Raw genomic sequence first — 22761 nt, 5'->3', positions numbered from 1 at the left:
TGGGCCTCAGGTAAATCAGTGGAGCATTTGAGTGAGCACAGCATCAAGACCTGAACAAATATTTAAACCTGAAACAACTTCAAGCAAGTGCACAAAAGGATGTTCAAATTGGCCTGGGCCAAATGTCAGGGAAACAAATTTGAAAAGAAAAAAAACCCACAAAGACCATTTTAATTACTTCAGTAGCTTTCAAACCAGATGCCTCTAAAACAAAAAATCACATCTTTTCCTTCCCTGTGTGTTTTACTGCACAACTGTAGATTTGTATTTTAATTCTTGTTGCCCTTGATCAGTGACTTCCTTTCTTATTTTCTTTATGGATACTATATACATAAGCAGCTGTGTTTCACCATTCCACTGACTCCAGTAGTATTACTAATATGCTTAATGATAGGCACATGCTTAATTACCAAGGAGAAAAGAGACCTTAAATAGTTCCCTGATATGGGAAAACTGGTTTAGGTTAACTACAAATGTGATTTGCCTTTTGGGAACCTTGGTGTCACTTCCATGATTGAGGGCAAACCATAATGGAGTAATGGACAGATAATGCACTTAACTCTATTTTTTAAAACAATATTTTATTGATTTACCTGAAAATCTCAGGTCTGTGGATTTGCTCTCTAAAATGCCAGCCAATAACCGTGAAAAAAGTGGGGGGGATACAACGCTAACATTTCACTCTGAAATTTTAACCCTTTCCATTTATTTTCCTTTCAAACATCCTTTGTCTCAGAAGATGGCACAAAACACAGCCAGAAGCATTTCCTTGGCAGACCAATGGGAAACATGGAGAGAGAAGAAGGGCAAAACAGGGACAGCCCAATTTGTGTCGCAGCTCACTACATTAGAGCATGTCTGAGCCCTGGATTTTCTCTCTGTTCATGCCAGTACTCTTTTGATGATTACTTTATCTGAAAAAGATAAGACATTATGAATTTGATTATGGCATCACTCCACATGGTTTGACAGGGCCTCAAGCACATTGGTAAATTGCTGTCTGAGCGGTTCCATTATTATTACATGGCATGGCTCGCAGTTAAGGACTAAGCTGGAATAAATATAGAATTAAAAAAAACGATAACAGTCACTCTTAGCCTTTAAAGAAATTACTCCTTTAGAGTTACAGTGTCTTCTCATTACTTTCAATGTCATTCAGTTAAACATTAATAATTGCTGGCCTGTGCATAACCTGCAAGCTCAAAGCACTCCCAGAGCCCAGCCAACTCTACAATGTTGAAATGTCATTTTTGACCATCTTTGTAGAGTTTAATCAGTACTTAAACTGTACAGGACTGACAAGGAGAACTGTTGATGGCAGTTGCTTTGAGACTGCTCATATAATTTTCAATCTGAATTTTATGACTGCAGTATTTTAAGCAGAACAGTACAGTAACTGTAATTTTAACAAGAGGAAAATTTTACTGGGTTTTTTTCCCTATGCATTAGTCTGGAATTCTACACACTTAATAGTCTCTCAGTTTAAAGACCTCAGTCTTGGTACAAAGAAAAATAATGCACGCTACAGTTCAGAGTAGGTCATCTGAAGAGCAAGCAAATACATCACTTTGTTGTCAATACAATTTCAGAAAACCCATTATTATTATCACTATGCCTTAAAAACACAGGATTTTAGTCATAGGGGAGACTAGAGAATTCTGAGGGAGGACCATTACATTTCCTTCTGACTGTTCAGAGACATTAGAGCTGCAGGCAAGGGAGAAGGTTTGTGGAAGACCTTAAAGGATAAATGTCCCACTTGAAGAGGGAAAACTTTGGAAACACAGTTGGAGTGAGTCGGAGGTGTTGCAGCAGCCTCTCTGTAGGGTCCAGTTGGGCACAGCTCCCTCCCAGAAGTATTTCCAACCCGGGCAAGTTTCCTGGGACTGCGTTTGTGTCTCAGGTTCACAGAGCTCAGGGCTGGGCTCGTTTCCTCCTCAGCTGACAGGGTGTGCACTGAGCCAAAGCAAAGAGGGGCCCCTGCTTTGATGTGCCTCCCTAGAATCCAAGAGAAGTGTATAGAGAGTCTTTTAATAATTAAGAGTTATGGATTTGAACGCAAATCTACCACCATTGCCAAGCTCGACCAAAGTCTTTGAAAAGAACTCTGTCAAAATGCGTTTCTAAGAAGAAATTATGTTATAAATTGTTTTTATGGAATGTTCCAGTGTTAAATGAATATTTAGGTTGCAGTTCATGAAAACCTCCCCCTTCTGAAAAAAATGTTTTCATTTTTTAGATTTCTCTTTGTCAGCATTTCTAACAGTAAAAATGACAAACTTTCATGGGTAGGTGCCAATGGAGACAGCTGTATTTTATTATTGAATACTTCTGGTGCTTAGTTTGGCACCAGTCCTGTTTATATTGCTAGTAAGATTTCATGCAAGCCTTTGCAAGGTCTTGTGTTTAAACTTAAATGTCTGATATGGTTTGTAATTGATTCCACCCAGTTCCCTCCCTCCTCCTTCTCAGTCCAGTTTGTAAAAGAGAATTTATCACTGTGTGGGGAACACAAAACTTCCAGTGCTGCAGATTCAAAGACAGAAATTCCGTAGCAAGATCCTAGAAACCTCTGGTTCAATTATGATTCTCTTCAACTGCTAGGAAAATGTATTAATCCCTGCTGTTCTTGCCCTTGGATTCTTTTTGTTTTGAGTGTGTGTGTATTTTGATTAATTGACTTTGCTCAGGGTTGAATCAAACCAATCCATGTGCTTTCCATCTTGGAGCAAAAATTTATTTATTACCAGAACATCCTAGTTATTTAGTCATTACCAGTGTATCCTTTATTTCCCTGCTTTTTGCGCCCTTACCTGTCTATACCAGGCAGTTTGCTGAATGCTTGTATGAGACTGAATATAAAAAAGCAGCTTCAGAACAAAATCCCTAAACCAGGAAGGTGGATTTGCTTTGGTGCCTTTCTACAAAACACTAAATGGGTGAACTGCACTTCTGTCAGGGCTCAAATTACACCAACATGTAGTCACTAAGATCAGAGGATTTGTTTTATATGAGTGAATTTCAGCAGAGGAAGAGTGGTTTTTAAAACCTTTCTACTGGAGCTCCATAATGATAAACAAGGCAGGTTCATCTGCCATGGTCTGGTCTATGCAGAGCTAAATATAAACCAAGAACAAAATACCCACTGGCCGATTTAGCATGTAACGAGCTACTCCTCATGGAAATCAGTGAGCTGCAGTTGGCCTTGAGAATCACTTGTCATTGCCAAGACCTCTGCGATAGCCAGTCTGCTCACACCTCTTTTATCACTGCCATGTCTTGCAGCAGATCCTGCTGGGCCTGAGATGCTCTTTTTGGCGTTGGCCAGTATGGTCAGAATTACAACATCCATGTCTTTGGCTGAGGTCTTCAGGGTTATTGCAGTACAAGAACTGACTGTGTGCTCCATTTTGCAGCATTCTGATCTTGCCCTTATCAGATCAGGCAGAGAGTTTCACGATATTTGAAATTCGGCCCTGCTTTTGCATTGTTTTATATCAGAACAGCTTTCACGCCTTCAAAACTCATTCTCTATGTGCTGCCGATAAACGTTACGCAGATAGATAAAATGGTTATTCACAATCCACTCAGGTTCCCATGTTACTCTGTATTCTGTGGTGGGCCCCTGTTAAAACTGTAAATATACTCCCTTACCTCATTACTTTAAATTTTGTTACAGTGAACTGCATGTGCAGCTTATCTCAGCATAACAAATTTCTCTATAGCCATGGCTGGAAAGACAACGTGTTTCTGTAGAGGAAGAAAAACTATACAGAGCTTTAAACGTCAGTGTTTCTCTCCCACCCACCATAAAAAAAAAAGGGGGTCTAGAAACTTCCTGTAGCCATAAAACTATGAAAAGTGTTGCACAGGGTATGATTGTCCTTCAAGGGAAATGAAAGAATCCTCTGTAGATTTCAATATGGAAAGAAGGCTATAATTGCATGTTCTGCAGATATCATTCATGACAGAATTACACCAAATATCATATGCCAGTAACTCAGACGAAGAGCTGTCGCGTTTAGCTAATCCCTCTCTCAGGGGGTGAGCAGAAGATGGTGCATCAGTAAATTGGCACCAGAGTCTAATTAGTGCTCTCATTCAGCGTACTAAGTAGGAAGAGATGGCAGAAAAAGAAGATAATATTCAACAAGCAGAGGGGCAGGCAGGCAGATCTGGAGTAATAGAAATTGCAGACCCAAAGATCTCCAGAGAGCGCAAAACACAAGCTAAAATTTTATCCAGCTTAATCACAGTAGAATGCCAAACAGAATTCTCCTAACTTCTTTTGCTGTAATGGATACAAAGCCAAATGAGCACAGGTTTCCTCTAACTGTTTATTTCACCTTCTGCTGTGCAGCAAGGAGGGAAAGCGGGGCTAGGGCAATAACTTATCCTGAAACATTTTTGGAGCTAAAGGTCAGGTAGAGTTCCAGGAGCAGCGAGTTCCAGAGGAATGTAACTCTGAGTAAGAATTCCCATATCCAGCTCCCACTCCCATCCTGATGGGGATGATTAGCTGAGGTTTCCTGATGAATGTAGGTGTATGTAACAAGTCAGAGGGAGAGAAGTGATAGATTAGGTCATTTAGCCCAGTCTAGCAACTCTATATAGATAGGTCAGCCCTGCAGATTTGACAATGGACTTGTAGGCAGCATGAGGCTAAATAACATGGGCTAAATAACACCAGATAATGAAGTTCTCTTCCAGCTGGAAGGTGCTTTGCAGCAATTCAGCATTTGTCAAAGGCTCTGGACAGGATTCAAAACTCCCCTGGTACAAAAACTTCACTACAGGTCTGCCTAGAAGCTCATAAGCTTCTTGGTTTTAACATCTGAGGAAAAGAAAAGCATGTCAATTCTTGACTAGGGGCAGATAAAACAACCATTTTGCTGGGCTGGGATAGCATTTCAGACTCTTGGGCTGAAGGTGCATCGAGCAGGACCTTGACATGATGCACATTTTGACAAGAGGCAGGTTTATTGATTGAGCACAAGTCAGGTAAATGGGACTTGCTAAGAATTGACTCTGGTAAACAGAGCTTGCTCCAGTGCCAGGCAAGCCTGTGTTGCAGCCAGCTAGATTTTATGATTATAATAATCGGCATTAGATTTAGCATCCCTTTAAGTGGAACTTTAACTATGATTTAGAATTTTCTATACAAGGGAAAAAGTAAAAGAACTACAAAACCACTGAGATAGAGTATTAGTTGGAGAAACCCTTGCAGAAATCAGTTTTCCCTGCCCACAGACAGTAAAGGCTTTTTCTTCATCTCCTTATTGACTGAACCCTATTGACAGGATCCTATAGACTACATCTAAATCCCACTAACATGTCAGCAGGTGGACCTAGAAGAAAACAAATCTGGCTCAGTGCAAATTGAACAGAGACCTAAGAAGTTCCAGACACCTTTGCTCATTCTTTCTTTTCTCACTTTCAACATTTGAACATAAATTGACCTTCCAGATGCTCAGTTCCAGTCTTGATCCAGCTTTTATGAGAAAGATTACAGAGATTTGAAAAATCAGGTTTTAAATGAAAAGGCTTGTGCAATGACATCTTTAAGCCAGGCTCTGGAAAAAAATTGTGAATTGCACATTTCAGCAGAAACGCATCTGTTGTCACACTGCAAAATGTAAGAGGTGCCATCCTTCAGCCTGCTTGTTTAAGAAAGGCAATGAAAGAAAAAAGACTCATCAACATTAATATCTCCAACAGGGAATACTCAGTGTCCAGGAATGTGATAGGTCCAGCCCATTTTAACGCCAATGGGGAACTAAAGCAGAAAATCATATAAATTTTAACAATCATTAGAGTAACACAGCTTCAGAAACACAAGGAAAAAACTCTATTGGACTTGCTTTGGGGCTTTAGCAGTTGGAAAAGATTCCCAAATCATTCATGCTCATTTAATTATTTATCCATGATTTATACAATTGCCCACCAAAATGGTTTATTATAATTTTTACTTGGGCAAACGTGACAGCGCTTCTCCCATCCGTGCTCTTTCCCTCACTGCCTCCCCTGGCTTCCAAGAGATTTACTGCTCTACTGACACAAGTTTTTCAAAATCCATGGTACACAGCATGGAAGCTGTAAGGGCTCTTAATTCATTTGGCAAAACCCATTAAGATTTTGTGAGTGCTGTAGAAGTTTAAGAGCCCTCGCGAGGCAGCGATGGCTCGGAGGACGACAAACGGCTGCGGCTGCTGTCACCAGCGGAGGCTGCTCGTGGCTGCACTGAGGGAAGGCTCTTAAAAGCAGAGTCAGACTGGATTGATTCTTGACTTTGCCACACACTTTGGGTGACCTTGAGCTTCTGAGCTTCCATGAGACTGAGGGAGGGTGGCACAGATCAGGATTACAGCTGCCAGCGGCCTCATCGTTCACAAATAAATATTGTGTGTTCTGCTCATTTCCAAAACCCAAACCAAAGGCTGGTTCAGCTCCAATGCAGAGAATCTGCTCTTAGAGAAAAGCTCTGATGTGAATGCAAACTTCAGGATTATTTCAGCCACAACTCTCCATAAAACAAAAACTCCTGGGTCTGGATATAAAAAACAAGTGAAGATCATCCCAGTAGCAAGACTTTTCCAACCCTGCTGACAAGGAACCTTACTTAAGATCACTGAACAGGTATAGATGGTGTGTTCATCTGTTACTCAAATCAATTGATTTTGGAAACGTTTTTAATTCCTACGAAGCATCCCTAAATCTTCTGTGCATCCATCAGTGGAAATTCATTATGATGATTTGCTTCAAATTGGAAAAAAAAATAAATGAAGGTTCCAGAGAAACATGGGACAATTAGCATTTCCTCAGCTCCCTTCTTATTTTAATCTGCCTGGATACTTTAAACTTTTCAGAGAATGAGAAACAGCACGAAATGGAACATTAACTCCAGTGCTTGCTGCAAGATAGAACACACTTCAGAATACACTTCCTTGCATGCTGAAAGAGCTCTGCATTTTATCTTGTTCGATGCCTAAATTAAACCCAGTAAAATATTCCTTGGTTTATAAAGTGGTATTAATTAACAAAGTGCCTCATTTCCTTTCTATGAGTAGGTTAAAACCAACAGATTTTAAGGGAAAGTTTCATCAGAGTTTGGTCCTAACTAGACACTGAAAACCAATAATGCAGCTCTCACATTACAAGCTAGAAAAAGAATGTTCAGAGCAGGGACACTAACATGAAAAGGAATCATCAATGTTTTAATTACATGCAGTAGACTTAGATCACCAATGCTTTGTGTGCTGCCAAATTTCCAGGCCCTGGTGACAGATGTGGAGTATTTAGAGGTTTATTGAAGTGGGTCAAAATACTGTCCAGAGAGAAACAAGAATTTATGACAATTTATAAAAAGATTGGTGATGCCCTATATGTTTCTGAAAATTTTCCTGAATAAAGACTGTACTTTGAAGGATCTCTGAGTTTTGCGTCCACAAACACAAAAGTCTAATCTGTGTAAAGTGAAGAGTTTAAAGATATATTCAGTACCAGTAAGGCTGCCTATGGGACAGTGTGCAGAGAAATTTAAGTATTCCAAATTCTTGTACACGTGAGAGAGAAACTGCAGTCATCTCCCCTCTCCCATTTCATATTTTTCTGAAGCAGGAGAAATAGCTTCATCCAGATTTAGATTATTTTTTTCCTAAAGACATCAGTGTCCTAAAGGTTAAAAAAGAATCAGTAACTATCTACTGGAAAGTTTGCCAGACAGAATCCTCAGTTAAATATATGATGTGGTTTCTACCTACTAGACAGAAGACCACATCACATTTCATTTTGGATAAACCTGCTATTAAAATGGCAATTCTTTTGACAGAGCAGGGATGGAGACTGTTTACCACAGAGACACCTCAAAGTCACCTCCAGGACACAGCAGACGAGTGTGCTCTGAGGTTTTGTGCCTCAGAAAGGTACAGTCAGCATTGAAAAGGAAAGCCCACGAGTCAACAGAAAATTTGGTTTCTCTCGGTTGCCAGTTCTTTGGACTCTGCAAACACAAATATTCCCTACAGAAAAGAAATGCATGAAAGAAAGATACTGTGGGCTGCCTGGAGTTGTTGCTTCCATACCACCCACCATACTAACTCTCAGAAATAGGACTGCATTAAAGTAATCCCTACACATTTCCTTTACGTAATGGTGGTTAGGCACAGGTACCCAAATGTCCACTCTTCTTCCATGGCATCCTTATTTAAATTACCTGATGTTAATTTTCAGCCCTTGCAATTACTGAACAATTTCTGTGTTTTATAGAAGTTGTAGCAGGAATATTCCTCTTGGGGTGAATCAATGTCAGTGTATACCAAGAAAGAGATTATTTTACAGGAGATAGTTACCCTTCCTTTTTTTCTCTGCTTCATAGAGAGTCATTAATTCCGTGGGTGATTCTAATATTAAGTGTATATGCATGTGGTAGGTGGGTGGCAAAGACAGTTATTGATTATTATATGGACATATCTGCCAGAGCTCATGCCAGTGTAATTAGAAATCCATGGCAATGAATACTGGAGTGTGCACAAAGCTTAACAGCAGCTTTTGGAATGGCATAGCAGAGCAGATATCCATGGAGAGGGAAGATCGCAGCTCACAAAAGACAAGGTATGGAACAAGCAGCGGCAGAGCAATCCAGTGTAATTGGGTTGGTTTTATAACACACATGTACTGTTTATTTGTTTAGATAAAATGCGTGCGAAACTTTGTAGGGGTTTGGATGTGTATCACCCCAAATCTTCCCCTTGAGGAACAGTCTAAAAAGGTAATGGGGCAAATTAAATCTATGAGAGTTCCTCACTCCTCATGCAAGAGAAATGAAGATCTACTGCCCTTAGAAGGAAGGGCTTTGATGCACTGGACACTGAAGTTTGGGCCAGAGATGATTTTCTGACAGTTCTGGGCTACATCTCGTTAGGAGGTTCTTGTTTTGTTACAAATTTCCCAGCTTGCCAATCTCCTTTGCTATGGGGAGCTATTTATACATTGCCTTGCTGCAATTGTAGAATTTGAGATGCCACCAACAAGCTCAGGAAGGAATTGTTTTGCCATTCCTACACCACATCAACATATGTTCCCACTTGCCCTTTAAATTAAATTACATTTCAGACACTGAGGTGAGAACATACACATGGAAGAGTTGTGTGAAGGATAAACACCCTTGGACAACAGCTTGGATTGTAACAGCTCTGGAATCTCTGCATTGGAGGGCAAAAATGAGTCTTGAAAAAGGAACTCAAAGAGCTCTTTAGGAAACAGATCCTTCCTACAGACATTTCTCCTCTACAGAAATTACATTGTACAGAAATCCTCAAAGTTACTAAATCCTTCTGAGAACCACTAATGAACTCCAGTATCCACTGCTTTTGGCAGATGTTCAGGGTACAAAGCATCTCACAAGGGTTTTACCTTGAATCATTCACCAGAATGGAGCATCTAAATTAAGCAAACCAAAATTAATTTACTGTGCTGCAGTCTGCAGCAGCCATCTCATGAGACAGAATCCAACCTCCCAAGGAAGAGCTGGCAATGCAGCATTTGGAAACCCTCAGGACACATCAGCAGGGCCCAGCAAGGTACAAAGAGCAAGATTTGCAAATCAAAATGCTGAAATTATTAGTAAATATCCAAGGACATGCAGTGGCCATGAACCTCATAGTTGATATTCTAATGAACTTGGAATTGGAATGTGAGCAATTGCCACAATATTGTGGATAGAAAGCTTGAATAAAGAACAGAGTTGGTTACAGCAAGATTTGCACTGGATAAAAAAGTCTGCTGAGCATGACATGGAATTCTGTAATATCCAGCAGTGAAGAACTGTGTAAATCCAGGTAAAACTCTGCAGGCACGAGTTTTTAGCTCTGCTAAATCCACTTTCTAAAACTTCAGCATTCATATTTTAAAACAGTAAATTCTACTTGTCTCTGTCATTTGTAAAATGCATACTATTACCCAGCAGAAAACATCATAAAACATCCATCTTTGGGTGGAAAATTGCTTTTCCCCATTGGTTTGGTGTTTTTTTTTTTTTTTTTTTTTTGTTTTTTTTTTTTTTTTTTTTTTTTTTTTTTTTTTTTTTTGTTTTGTTTTGTTTTTTTTTTTGGGGGGGGGGAAACCTGTCCACTCAGTTTTCATTTAAAAACAAATAGGGAAATGAGAATGACAAATGTTTCTCTTTTTTTTTTTCCACAATAGGGAATTTAATTTAAAAAGAGAAATCTGTATTTTTACTGCAAAAAAACATATATATTTTAGCTTCACTGAAGGCATGAATACTGTCTTGAAATTTGGTGCAGGAGAAAAGAAAGCAAGCATGACTAGCTCCTGTATTTGTAAAATGTTCTGAAATCCATGGAGACAGAGCTGTATCCTGACAGCCTCCTTCCCACTCTGTGTCATGTAGAAGGCCCCGAGCACGAGCAAGGCCAAGAGTCTCTATCAGAAAATTACAAATGGCTACATGTGCAATTTTAATTAATGAACTGGTGACCTGATGATGTAGATTTCAGGAAACACCAGCTGGTAAAACTCTGTTCAACAAACTAAGGCCAAGCAACTGGAAAATCACTGACAGCACAGTGTCTTTTAGAGACAGCTTCGGCAAAGAAATCCTTTTACTTTAAAAAGAAGCACAAAAGCAAGTGTTTAAATAAAAAGTATGGGAGAAACATCTTCGTTATCAGTCTTACTCTCATAGGAAATACTCCTTTTCTGCTATACTGAGTTTAATTGAATTAGTACCAGTGTAAGAAATCCCTTCAAAGCAGTTAAAACCAAGAATGAGTTAAGGCTGATCAGAGTCTTCACAGAGAAGAAAAGTGAGCCTGAAAACACCAGAGCTGGGGTTGTATCAGCACTAGTGGCACAGAGTTGTAGGATTGTTTGGGGTGGAAAAGACTCTTCAGATGATTGAATCCAACCTTCCAGCCACCACTGCCCCGTGTCCCCAGGTGCCACAACCACGTGGCTTTCAAATCCCTCCTGGGATGGTGACTCTACCACTGCTCTGGGCAGCCTGTTACAATTTCCTAGTCTTCCATTTTTAAACTCAAATACTGTTATTTCTGAGTAGATCAATTTTAAATGTGAGTGCAATGTATTAAACTTAAAAGTGGAGTTTAAATTATTAAAATGATTTCTATTAGCTTCAAATGCCCTGGCTCCATTTAAGCAAACGAATTGAGGACATGCTTAAGTACATTTCTATTGAGTTAAGCTGTTTAGCAAATGCATTCCCTGCAGGCCTACTGAAGCCAAAAGCATGGAATCATATGCAAAATTTGGGGATAGACTTAACTCCTTGGTGTTAGTAGAGGTGCAACACCAAATTTGAGATTAATCTTGGGCCCAGGATTACATTTTATATGAGCAAGTAAGTACCTGCATGGCTTTGTTTTGGGTTTGCCTTTAGCAGTGTAAAATACTGTTGGTAAGAAAAAAAAAAAATCAAAATCCTTTCCAAGTATTTACAGAAAGGTAAATTCCAGGAATGATCAATGAGGTGGTACCAGAGGCAAACAGACCCCAAAGCAGGGGAGAAAAGAAACCCCACAAACACTGGATCATTCCATTCTCTGTCAGAGCATAATAAACACCTTGCTCTTCCAGGCTACAATTCACCAGATTCAAGATTAGATCATTTAAGAATCTCTGTGTGACACAAATAGAAAAACATATCAGCAGCAGAAATGCGATGATTAATTTTACATGTAGCAAAGATATTTGCCTGTTCAACTCCCCCTGACAGCAGATTTTTTATTTTTATTTTTTTTTTATTTTTTTAGTCTACAACTGACACAGTGTTGCTGCTGACTTGAAATGGGGTTGTCAGGGGGAATGAGTATCACTTATGAGGAGGTTCCACTGACCATGGGTACTAAACCAGCAGCAAAACTGTCCTGCAAAACCAAATCAAATGTTCAGGGCAAAATTGCAAAATTTAAAAATACACAGAAAAGCATGAAGTTAAATAACCATTTACAGCAGCACCAAATCTGCTCTAGTCTGAGAATCTGCATATTTATTGGTTGTTGTGACTTGGCTGAATGTGAGAACCTCAAGGACAGGCAGATTCAGGGCACAGCTCAGGTCAGCTGGATCCAACCAAAATGATGCTGTTTGTACCAGCTGGAAGGATGGAACCATGGAACACATATTCCAATAAATCAGCAGTCATGATACTCGTAGAAGCTGCAGCAGTTGTGGAGTCATAGGACTAATAAATGAAAGGAAATGTTGTATAGTTTAGGGAAATGTTTTATATAATCTCACAAACGCAATGAATATTTGCAGGGAACAAGAGCAACAGGCCTAACCCTGTACCTGACAACAATAATGGGAAAATCCCGCTAATAAAAGCTCAGGAGAAAGGGAAAGTTTTGTAGGCCACTTCAGTTTGTGAAAACTTCTCAGTATTGAAGACTTTTAAGTTTCTTTGTCTTGATTAAACAATACAATCATACAATTAGCACTAATTACTAATACTACTGTCTGTCGTGAGTAGATACTGTGCTTACTCCCTGGCAGCATGAGGCATGTGAATATTCTTTCTCTTTCCTTAATTCTGCCCATTTCTGTTCTGAAAATTCTTTTCCTGAGATCAAATCAGATATTCCTGAGATCAAACCAGATTTATTTTTCCTGCGATCAAATAAAATTCACTCCATTTTATAATGTTTATCAAGGTGGAGTCCTTGATTCCAGTTGAAGTTTGAGCTTGCTTTTCCAAGGAAGCCCCACATTCCCAGAAGCAGGCTTGCTTTAATTTGTAATCTTTATCCTGTGCTATAAAATAAATGCCAGGATGATGGAGAGCTGCTTTTCTAGGTCAAACAATTGTAGAAGAGTCAGGGAGAGGCTGGAGGGGAAATGCCTGTTCAATCAAGAAAGTTCACTAATGATTTCTAAAATGTCTTAATTGCTTCAGCACAATCTACAGGCATCCCTTTCATGCCTCAGACAGGACAAGTAACTGAGTCTAATACTTCAGAATTAGCAACTTGCTGAAGTAACCAGACTATAATCTTCCTAGTCATGGGTTAGAATTTTTGAGGTCTCATCAGCACACCACAGCTTCTTTCTTTAAGTGTTTTGTGTAACTGCAGGCTTATCTTCAAAGAGCAGATGTATGAACTATCATTTTTGATTAAAGCCATCCAGTCGGAATTAAAAAAAAAAAATCATCTGTTCATTGCAGTTAGAATCATCTATTTTAAATACATTTACATATTCCCTTAGCTGTCCAACTATTTTTTTCCTCACTTTCCCTTCTTTTTTGCAGCTTGGAATCCTGCCACATTTATATTTTGTACTAACTACTCAGGGTCCTAATTAGCAGAAATGGGATGTCAGCAGGGTACCAGCCAGCACGGGAGGGGTTTTGCTTCATTGGGAAGATGTGCAGCATGTGGCATGGATCAAAATCTTTGCATCCCATGCAGAGAACAGCATGACGTGAATTGCAGAGCAAGGTAAATGGGAGAATTTGGGTATCTTGGAAATCTGTGAATTGACAAAAGGTACCAACTCACATGTTTTAGCTGTAGACAAAATGAAGGGGGTTTTGCCAGCAATAAGGCAAATTATTCCAAAGTTTAGTACTTCAGCATGTAACAGACTGAAAAATAATCTGCAGTTTCTGAGCTCACACTGTTTGGCACAGCCCAGTCCCATCAACATCTAGGACTGGATAAAAATAAGAGATTTGTATGTAACAACAGATATCACACATTTTTAAATACATATATAAATATACATATATATATATATTTGCTTATTATAACTAGCCTTCCAGTTTAAAGTCTGTTCTGCTACCAGAATCTGTTTTATTTCATCTTCTGCTAGTTTGTTATTCCTCACATCTGCTCAGCACATCCTGCCCAGCTCCTGAAGGGAGCTCAGGAGGCCTCCCCTGGCTGATGTTGATGGACAGAAGTGGCACAATCAGGGAGTCTGAGTGCATTGCACAAGCCACAGCATTTCACCAAGGGCTTTCTGCAGCATTTCTACTTAAGCTGTGCTTTCAGGACAGCATCTGGTCTTGCAGCAACAACTCAGAGAGGTTGTGTCAGTGGTTAATTGCCTTCATAGTTTGTGAGTAGATGCTGATTTTCAGTTGGTCATAGGCAGTAAAAAGCTGTTTTTTCACTAGTTTAAATGGAAGATATTTGTCAAAATATCCAGACTCAGTGGAAAACTGAGTGAATTGTACCACTGGTCAGACTGATGGCTTTGGTGCAATTTGCTCATACACACTCTCAAAGGGAAATATAATCCTTGGAATTACAAGTATGGTCCTTTGAAGTTGGAAATGTAGTGCTGTCAATGGCTTTCAAATGGAATGTTGAGCATCACTCACTAATGAAACAAGAGTTGCCATAATGTTTGGTAATGATAATTCTTAATATGCTAACTGTATATCCAGTATTAAAATCTTATCTAAGCACTGGAAGGTACTAAAAAGTGTCAGACTGCAGGGCTGAGGCTTTAATCTGTGGTGAGGTCTGGTTTTATTGTAGATACAAGAGGAAAAGGAAGAGAAGACAGGATTCTGCTGACAGTAAACAGTAAAAATACTTTTTCTTTGCTTTTGAAAAGTTTTGGGTTTGCTTTAAATTCTCTCACCTTCATTTTTCCCTTTTTTTGCTCTCTAACTGCAGAGTTTATGAAGTGACAGAGATTAGAGTGGCACTGAAAAGGGAAAGGAACTACAAAATACCTTACACTCACCCTTCCTTTGTAGTCAGGGAAAAAAAGGTCAGTGGGAGGGGAGAAGCAAAACTCAAAGCAGAAAAAATGCCAAAATATTGAGATTTCAGAATTTGAATAAACTCCTCAAAAATTAAAGAATTAGAAGAGACTTCACAGTTTTGAACATATGACCCTTTTTCCAGTGTTACTTGAGAAAGTGCCACAAATGTTATTCCACCTTTGAGGCTGGAGTGTCCTTGGCTTCAGGCTGCCAGAACACCAGGAGGAAGGTGTTACATCTGAGCAGGGCTCACAGTTAGAGTGCACAAGGGTGGGGAATGAGTCATGTGGGTCAGAACTATGAAGGGAAGATATTAATGAACCCTCGGAAGCCACAGGGTTTTAATTAAAAATTCCAAATGACATGAAAGCCAAGATTTATCGACCTGAAGCACAGACATTACTCAGCAGAAAGGATTTATTTGACCCAGTTGTGCTGGGCTTGCTTCATCACTCCTCCCTGGTATTGTGCTAGCAGGATATTGTTATCCCTGGCCACAGAATTCCTGGTGATGAGGGTGGTGATGAAACATTGCTCTGTGTCTGCTGTATTTACATTCAGTACCATCAGCCAGGTGGCTGAAAAATAACAATACAGGTACCTAAAAAGAACTGGTTCTGTGGTCTCTTTGTTACTTTCTTCGTAATGACTGTGGACACAGTTAAAAAAACCCCAAAATCTTGGGCCATAAAGATTTCTCTAATTAGAAACACGAATACTCTGATCAGAGCTTGTGGGCAGTTGTTTTTATCTGCCCAGTGGAATGCAGCTCCCAGCAGTGAATAATCTCAGGCACCCTCCCTGTTTCCTGAGCACTTTGTAGGAGGTCAGATACTATTTTGCTGTCATTGTTCTGCATTACAGCAAAGCTGAAATATCTTCGGATTTTTTCATGGAAAAGTTAGTCTGTGGCAAGGGAAACATGTCTTTGGCAGTGTAGAATAATCCTTTGAATGACTAAATAGTTACAGAGAGTAAAGACAGACAAAGCCAAGTAAAGAGAGTCTGCAGGTTGCCTTCTCCTCTGAGCTGGGGAGTGAAGGATTAAAGCTGACCACTGGAAAAGCACCGTGGCCAGTGACAGCTCTGGCAATGGCCCACGGGCTCACTGGTGGAGTGAAACTTCTCCGAGCAAGTGAAACATTGCAAACGTGAGGCTTTGACCAGAAGGTGTGCAGGAAAAATTTGCTATGGATTAGCAACTCCAGCATAAACTGTCCTTCTTGGAATAATTCCTTAACAATTGCTGTTTTTCCCAGGAAAAAGAAATCCCTGGACTCTGTTCTGGGAGGACACAGTGAATCAAGAGCACAGGCACTTCATCCTGGAAGAGTCTGCCCAGTGCTTTTCCTCTGCAAGTGGAGTTCTTTCAGTTAATGCCACACTGCAGGCAAACCACAGAGCTTAAGGAAGAGAGAGAACAGGTCATTGCACTTATTCTCTTTTTTTTATAGAAGTGAAGCCCATCAAGCACATTGCTGCAAGGTGCTCCACACCCCTGATGCCAACCAGAACAAGTGAACATCTTACAAGAAGTGTTGGTGTCTGCAGTGCTGCTCTCATCCGAGGGCTCTGTCTCCTGCCCCAGGGTATGAATAACTCTGAGCAGCATCCATGTACTTGCTCCTGCAGCAGGGGGACAGGGCCCTGCAGCATCACGAGCTCTGTTCTGTGCAGTGCTGTGACAGGGGCTATGCGACAGGATGACCAAAGGCAAAGCTGACCCTGAAAGTTGTTATTCTCCTTAACCATTGCACAAAAACTGTTTTATCAATAGGTTACATCCAGAATTATCCATATACTTTAACTCTGTACCTTAAGGATCTGTCTAATTAGCACAATACAATGTTAGCATATTAACCACACTCCAGCAGACTGGGACTATTTATTACTGAGAGAACTCCTACCAGAAACCTTGGAATTTTTACAATACATTTTTGTCCATACTTTTTGAAGCAATAATAATGTAATACCATACTCCCTCCCCAAATAGCTGCAGGGTCCCTTTTAATGAATAGGAACAAACAAACTATCCAGCTAAGCCCAGAAACATGACCCCTATCAAAAGCAAAATCAAACAATACCCTGAAACAATCTACATATACAAAGAACAAACTTTTCTTGTTCTTCCAAAGATTAACTCAGCAGGTATTTGGCATTCAAAAAATTCTACAACAACAGAATGATTCTGTGTTTGAAGAGGGGTTTCTTTAGAATTATTGTTGCAATTATTTGGAAAAAAAAAGAGAAAAGGTTTTAGAAAACATTTTTGAAATATGAATCTACATAACATTCTGTAAAGGCAGTACCCCTGTGCTCTCTCTCAATGACAATTTGTAAAGTCTGTTATGTTTTTTATGTAAAACTTTTTTCAAATCTCTTGGCCATCTACTACCAGCTTCTGCTCAACATTCATTGCTCAGTCAACAATGGTGGCATTTTCCATTTCTCCACAGAACAGTATCTGGTGACCTCTGCGCTGTTCTGGGCATGGAAGAAACTACACTTCTTTAGCCAATTTTATGGGAGGAGATGGAATGGCAACGAAAATATTAAATAACCTGGTCATCCCTCTCAGACATGGAGCTTCAAAGCAAATATCGGCAAAATTTCCAACTTTCTATTAATGGAAAATTCAGTCTCCATGTCAGTAATTTCCAACAGAAGGGTTTTATTTGGCTTATTATTAATACTATGGATATTAATATTTTCACTAAGAAACCTAAAATGACTGCTCAGCTCAGCTCAGATCCAAATGACCCCAGTCCTTCCTCTGAGAGAACCTTTCTCTGTACGTGGGCATCATCACAGCAGTTTGCCATGAGGCAACTGCTCCCATTCCCTTCACCACTTCGATCCATCCCAAACTCAGGATTTTTAATTCTGTTGTGAAGCCATGGGTGCTCCTAAGTAACAGGATGAATGTGTCTTCAGCTTGAATTGGGGGGCTCATTCTGAGGAGGATTTATTGATTTGAAACCAGTCCAACCATGAGTCACTGTGCAGAAATGTCACACGGAGATCCTCGCAATCTTACAAAGCTCTGAGGGCCCTCGAGTGTCGCAAATAACCCTGGAGCAAGTTCCTTGGGCGCAGTCCCGGTGAGATGAGGAAGGGCCGGGGTGGCTCCAGCTGGGCAGGGCAGCTGAGCCCTGGCCGGGAGCGCTGCCCCAGCCGTGGGCAGGGGAGCGCTGCCGCCTCCCGACAGCTGCGCTCCCTGCACCGAGCTGCGACCCGGGACAGCCTGGGGTGTGGGACAGCTTGGGGTATGGGACAGCTTGGGATATGGGACAGCATGGGATATGGGACAGCTTGGGGTATGGGACAGCTTGGGGTGTGGGACAGCTTGGGGTGTGGGACAGCCTGTGGTATGGGACAGCCGGGGACACGGGACACAGGATAGCCTGGGACATGGGACAGCCTGGGACCGGGTGCTGCTTCAAGGGCATCCTCAGTCTGTGGGGATAAACAAAGGGTGTGGTAAGAGCTGATCACTCAAAGTAATCGTTTGTATTTTTACCACTTGCTTGAAAAAAGAAATGTTCAGTCACAGAGTTTACAGCTGCTTTTAGGATGTCCTCAGCACAGGAGCGATGTGCACACCTGCACCACCCCTACACCACCCCTACATGACCCCTACAACATCCCTACATGACCCTTACACCATCCCTAGCTCCCCACACTGCACTGCTTGAGCACCAGGAGCATCCTCCCCTTCTAGAGGCAGCAGGGCAGAGCAAGCTGGCAGTGTGGGGTGGGTACCACAGGGAACAGGGCAATACACAATTCCTCCTAGACAGGACACTTCAGTCACACAGGCAAATCCTGCTCTGACCCACAGTCACCAACCAGAGGTAGTTTAACACTATTTTATACCAATTTTGAACCTAGCTTTGCCTTGTCTACATGTCATCAGCCTGGGCCGTGCATTTTTTAGCTCTGGGACTCTGACACACTGTCTGAACACTGCTACAGGAGGGACGGAGCAGTTGCAGTTCTTTAGCTTGAAGCTGATCACCGAAACACAGAGGTCTGTCATTCCTGAACACTGAAGGTGAGAGAGTAACTAATTTTTCCTGGCTAATTTTCTTTCCATTTCCAGCCCCCTAATTACTTCTCTGCTTCGGTTGCCATTCAACTCCACCTGATTAGGCTGTTGTAAAGAGCAGCTATGGCAAAGGAACACATGAGGTAGGAGCCTCCTCAGAAATCTGCAGGTGATGCATTTTCTGATTGCACAGACTCATGTTTCTTTACACGCAGATGCAAAGACTATTTTGGATGTCAAAAATATTCAGCATCTGCTTCAGTTTTGGAAGGATAAAGTCTTTTTTTTTTTCCTTAGTTACCAGAGCACACTACCAAGCATGTCTTTTTCTCATTAACGTGAGGAGCTTTTGTGTTGGTTCCAGTGCCCAACTGTCCGGTGTGATTAGAACTGCCAAAAACAGTAACCCAGGAAATTTCATTTTCCACAATATTTTAGCTCTGGCTGACTTGGTAGAATCCCAGCAGTGAGCTGTGAGCAATGATATATGAAGTGAAAAATGTTTGCCCTCCCTCCCAAGCCTCTCTTCACTCTGCATAAACCGCTCACAGTCCGTGCTGAGGTCATGGGCTCTGCTGTCAGACCCAGCTCAAAGGAGATGTTCCCTGCCTGTTTTCCAGGTGGTTTTGATACCACTGTGGCTTGATAGAAAGCAAATTTCCATCTCAGGAGAAGTTCTCCCTATTGCCAGTATTACTTTCAGATCAGAACTTCCCATGAGATAATACAAAAAGACTGGCTTGAGGCCCAGGGTTCAGCATAATTTGCCTTAAATTTGTGTTTGTTTAGTTCATGTTATAAGGAAATAGTTTTGTATCTAGTCACTGCATATTATGTAGAGCAGCCCTGAAAAGAGCCTCAAATGCCATATTCTAAGGGAAGTAGAAAAACTATAACAAAGTTTGTCTGGCAGTTGGAAAGTTGGTGAGTAATGTGAAAGTGTGCCTGGAACAGGAAACAATGCAGTTTACTGTAGTGGGATCTGCACTCAGAGATCCTTCTGAAAGCTGCTCATGTGGAAAGAATGAAAAACTAGAGCGAGGCAGGCAGGTAGAGTTCATAACAAGCCATAACAGGCTTTCATCGATGGCTTTAGCAGCTCTTCACTGCTCAGATGCTATTTCTGCATCCTGAGGTTAGGATATAATGGGATGTGCAGATGCATAGATATTTTCCCTTCTTTTGACTGACAGATTTGAAGAATATGAACCACAAGCTCTGTGTCATAAATGGGAAAGGCAGTTCTTCAAGCTTTCATGAGAAGTTGCTTAAATTATTAGTTTCAGCAGTAAAATGTTGGCTATATTTATGTTTAGAGAAGAAAAAGTTGGGTAAAAACTTTCCAACAACTATACAGACTCTGAAAAGTTTTTCTGTTTCCTCCCTCCCCCCTCTGGCATGGCTCTATTTGCTAAATATGCTGTAAGTTTATTTTTTACTCTTAAAATCACACAAGAAGGTCACCAATTAAACTACTCTTCCCATATGGAATTAAGTAGAAGCAGATTAGTAGTTAAAGCAGGGACTCTCTTGTGGGACTTCTCTAGATCTTAATGGATTACTATTTTAATATTTGAAGTTTACTCTGAGTATCCAGTTTAGCTGGAAAAGAAGTCACAGACCTCACAGGGTTTTCAAATTTGTCTGTGCTTTTTATTTCTCTTCTTTTAGGACACCAGAATCCTGTTTATTCAAAGGTCACTGTGCTGAAAGCAATATCTGCAGATAACAAGAAATCCTGAAGACAGTCACAGAAGGTAGAAAAATATTAGTTCCATAACCCTTCACCTCTATTCCTTTTTTTGGTCTGTCTATTGGTTTTGCAGATGAAAACAGAGGGAATTCTATTGTCTTGAGTTTGCCTGTGCAAAATAAATTAAATTTTATTCTTGGTTCCCTCCCCCTCTCAAAAGAACACACTAGATTCTTCAACAAGGCTTTGGTTTTTTAACCCTTCCATGGTTCCTGCATCCTCAGCAATCTCTGTTCTCTACTTTCCAGTCACATAAAAATTTCCACACATTTTAAATGAAATCATTGTGGGTAGGAGGAAATATCCTCCAATGGTAAAGAAGCACATTTACACCCTCTCAAATGTTTTGATTAGATCATAATTCAAAATAAGATTTGAGTCTCACAAAACCACTGATCTATTAAAAAACACCTCCAAGATATATTCTTCCATGGCAGACACGGAGCACTTGTGTACATGGCTGGAAAGGAAACCTGAGTCTCCAGAGTCCCAGGTTCTGCTGCTCAAGGCTGTTCCAGCGGTGTCTGATGTCAAAAGGACATCACTACACAGGAATTAGCCAAGGGGGTTGACTTGCTGGTATCACTTCTTTTCCAGAGAAATATCCCCCATGCCTCAGTGACCTGAGGGCAGCCAACAGCCCCCACACTGCCTGGGACAGAGGTGCCACTGAAATCAAACAGGTCAGCAGGACACAAGGGGACAACACCCAGCTGCCTTATTCCAGATTTTTCGTTTTGACTCCTGGAAGGAGTTTCAGGAAGGGGGCAGGTGAGGTGGCCACAGCAACCAAGCAAGGCCCTGCTGTGAGGGTTCTGTGCCCTCCCTTGGGCTGTGCAGGTATAGTGTGCACATAAATGTGTATATAGGTACATCTGCAATATCTTTTCTGGGATTGTTCTCTTCTCAAATTCTGTAAACGTTACGTAACACTCCTGGAACAGAATCCTACTGAAAATAAACGTCTCCTGTAAGGAAAACTGTCTATCCCTTCAGAAAGAACAGCGAAGATTTACAGACAGTGCACACTGGTAAACTTTTTCCATTCATTACACCAACGAAAACGTTTCAAGAGAAGTAAAATTTCGGCAAGCACTGAGCTTGGAAAGCAGAACACAGGAAGTTGACATGTGCAGCCAATTCAGCCAGCGGAAACTAGACATCAATATCCTCAGACTGGATCTGGGGCCCACAGCTGATCATGTACAATTCAATAGCCTTGGTAACCTGTAGATTTCCAATGGAAGCCAAAATCTCATATTATGAATTTAAGCAGAACAAAAGCTGTTCTACTGACAAGAAACGTGGAGATTGACCATAATCTCATCTTAAGGCAGCCTTTTCTTTGGGTGTATCTGTCCCACAGCCTCCTCTGAGGCCTTTAGACACACCAGGATTTCCTTTGAGCTGCAGAAAAAGGGCTGCAGACAGCCCCAAGCTGCAGAGGCATATGGCACTCTTCCTCTCTAACCAAGGACTGGTCTTCACCACTTCTGTAAAGGACAAGCTCCCAAGCAAATCCCTAGAGCAACCTGCATTTTTTCCATTAAGCCTTTGTCAAATGAGAACATTGATTTTCTAGGAAAGAGTCTGCCTTCGTAAAACTTTTTTGTTATTTCCCCACAAAGTAAACAAACATGGTCCAAAAAAGTGAATTATCTTGTGTTTCTTGGCAATTTTTCAGCCAAAACAATTCATAAGGTTTTCAGTTTTTGACCTTGCATGAAAAGCCTCATTTTCCCACGTGAAGGAAACTGTTTTCCCTTTTCCCGGGTGTTGCTAAACTCAGCAGTTAAATAGCAAATAATTAATCTGTAAAAGGATAACAAGGAAAATGTGGGTCTGCTGCTGACTGGGGCAGGGGTCCTGGTTAGGGGGGACAAGGTCCTCACTGCCTCTCCCATCCTGGGACCAGCTTTCCTGGGGGCTGTGATGAGAACACAATTCTGGTTTGGGCGGCAGCTGCTGAAGGCACCGTACACAACGTGTGGCTGCCCTTTTTTGCTGTGAAGGGAAGGTGCTCCCTATAGGCATCAGGATTCCTGAGGCCAGAGTGGGAGCAGCACAGGCTCTGGGCTGCCCTCACACCCCAGCACAGCACAAACTTCCTGCCCCTTGGAACTGAGAATGGGTACTACACAGCTTCAGCTCTAACAGTTACTAAAATGATAAACACCTGTCTATCTAATCATCAAAAATGCCAGC

The 22761-nt window shown here is 41.0% G+C and overlaps 1 long non-coding RNA gene across 1 annotated transcript in view; it reads right to left on the bottom strand.

The window, feature by feature from the left end:
* The window catches only part of LOC137484274 (uncharacterized), a 113935-nt gene that overhangs the window by 32085 nt on the left and 59089 nt on the right, over positions 1 to 22761 (bottom strand). The gene's annotated exons all lie outside the window — the stretch shown is intronic.

The sequence above is a fragment of the Anomalospiza imberbis genome, chromosome 17, assembly GCF_031753505.1.
Source record: "Anomalospiza imberbis isolate Cuckoo-Finch-1a 21T00152 chromosome 17, ASM3175350v1, whole genome shotgun sequence".
NCBI classification, from domain to species: domain Eukaryota; kingdom Metazoa; phylum Chordata; class Aves; order Passeriformes; family Viduidae; genus Anomalospiza; species Anomalospiza imberbis.
Note: the sequence above shows the minus strand (reverse complement) of the source record. Positions and strands in the feature narration are given on the sequence as shown.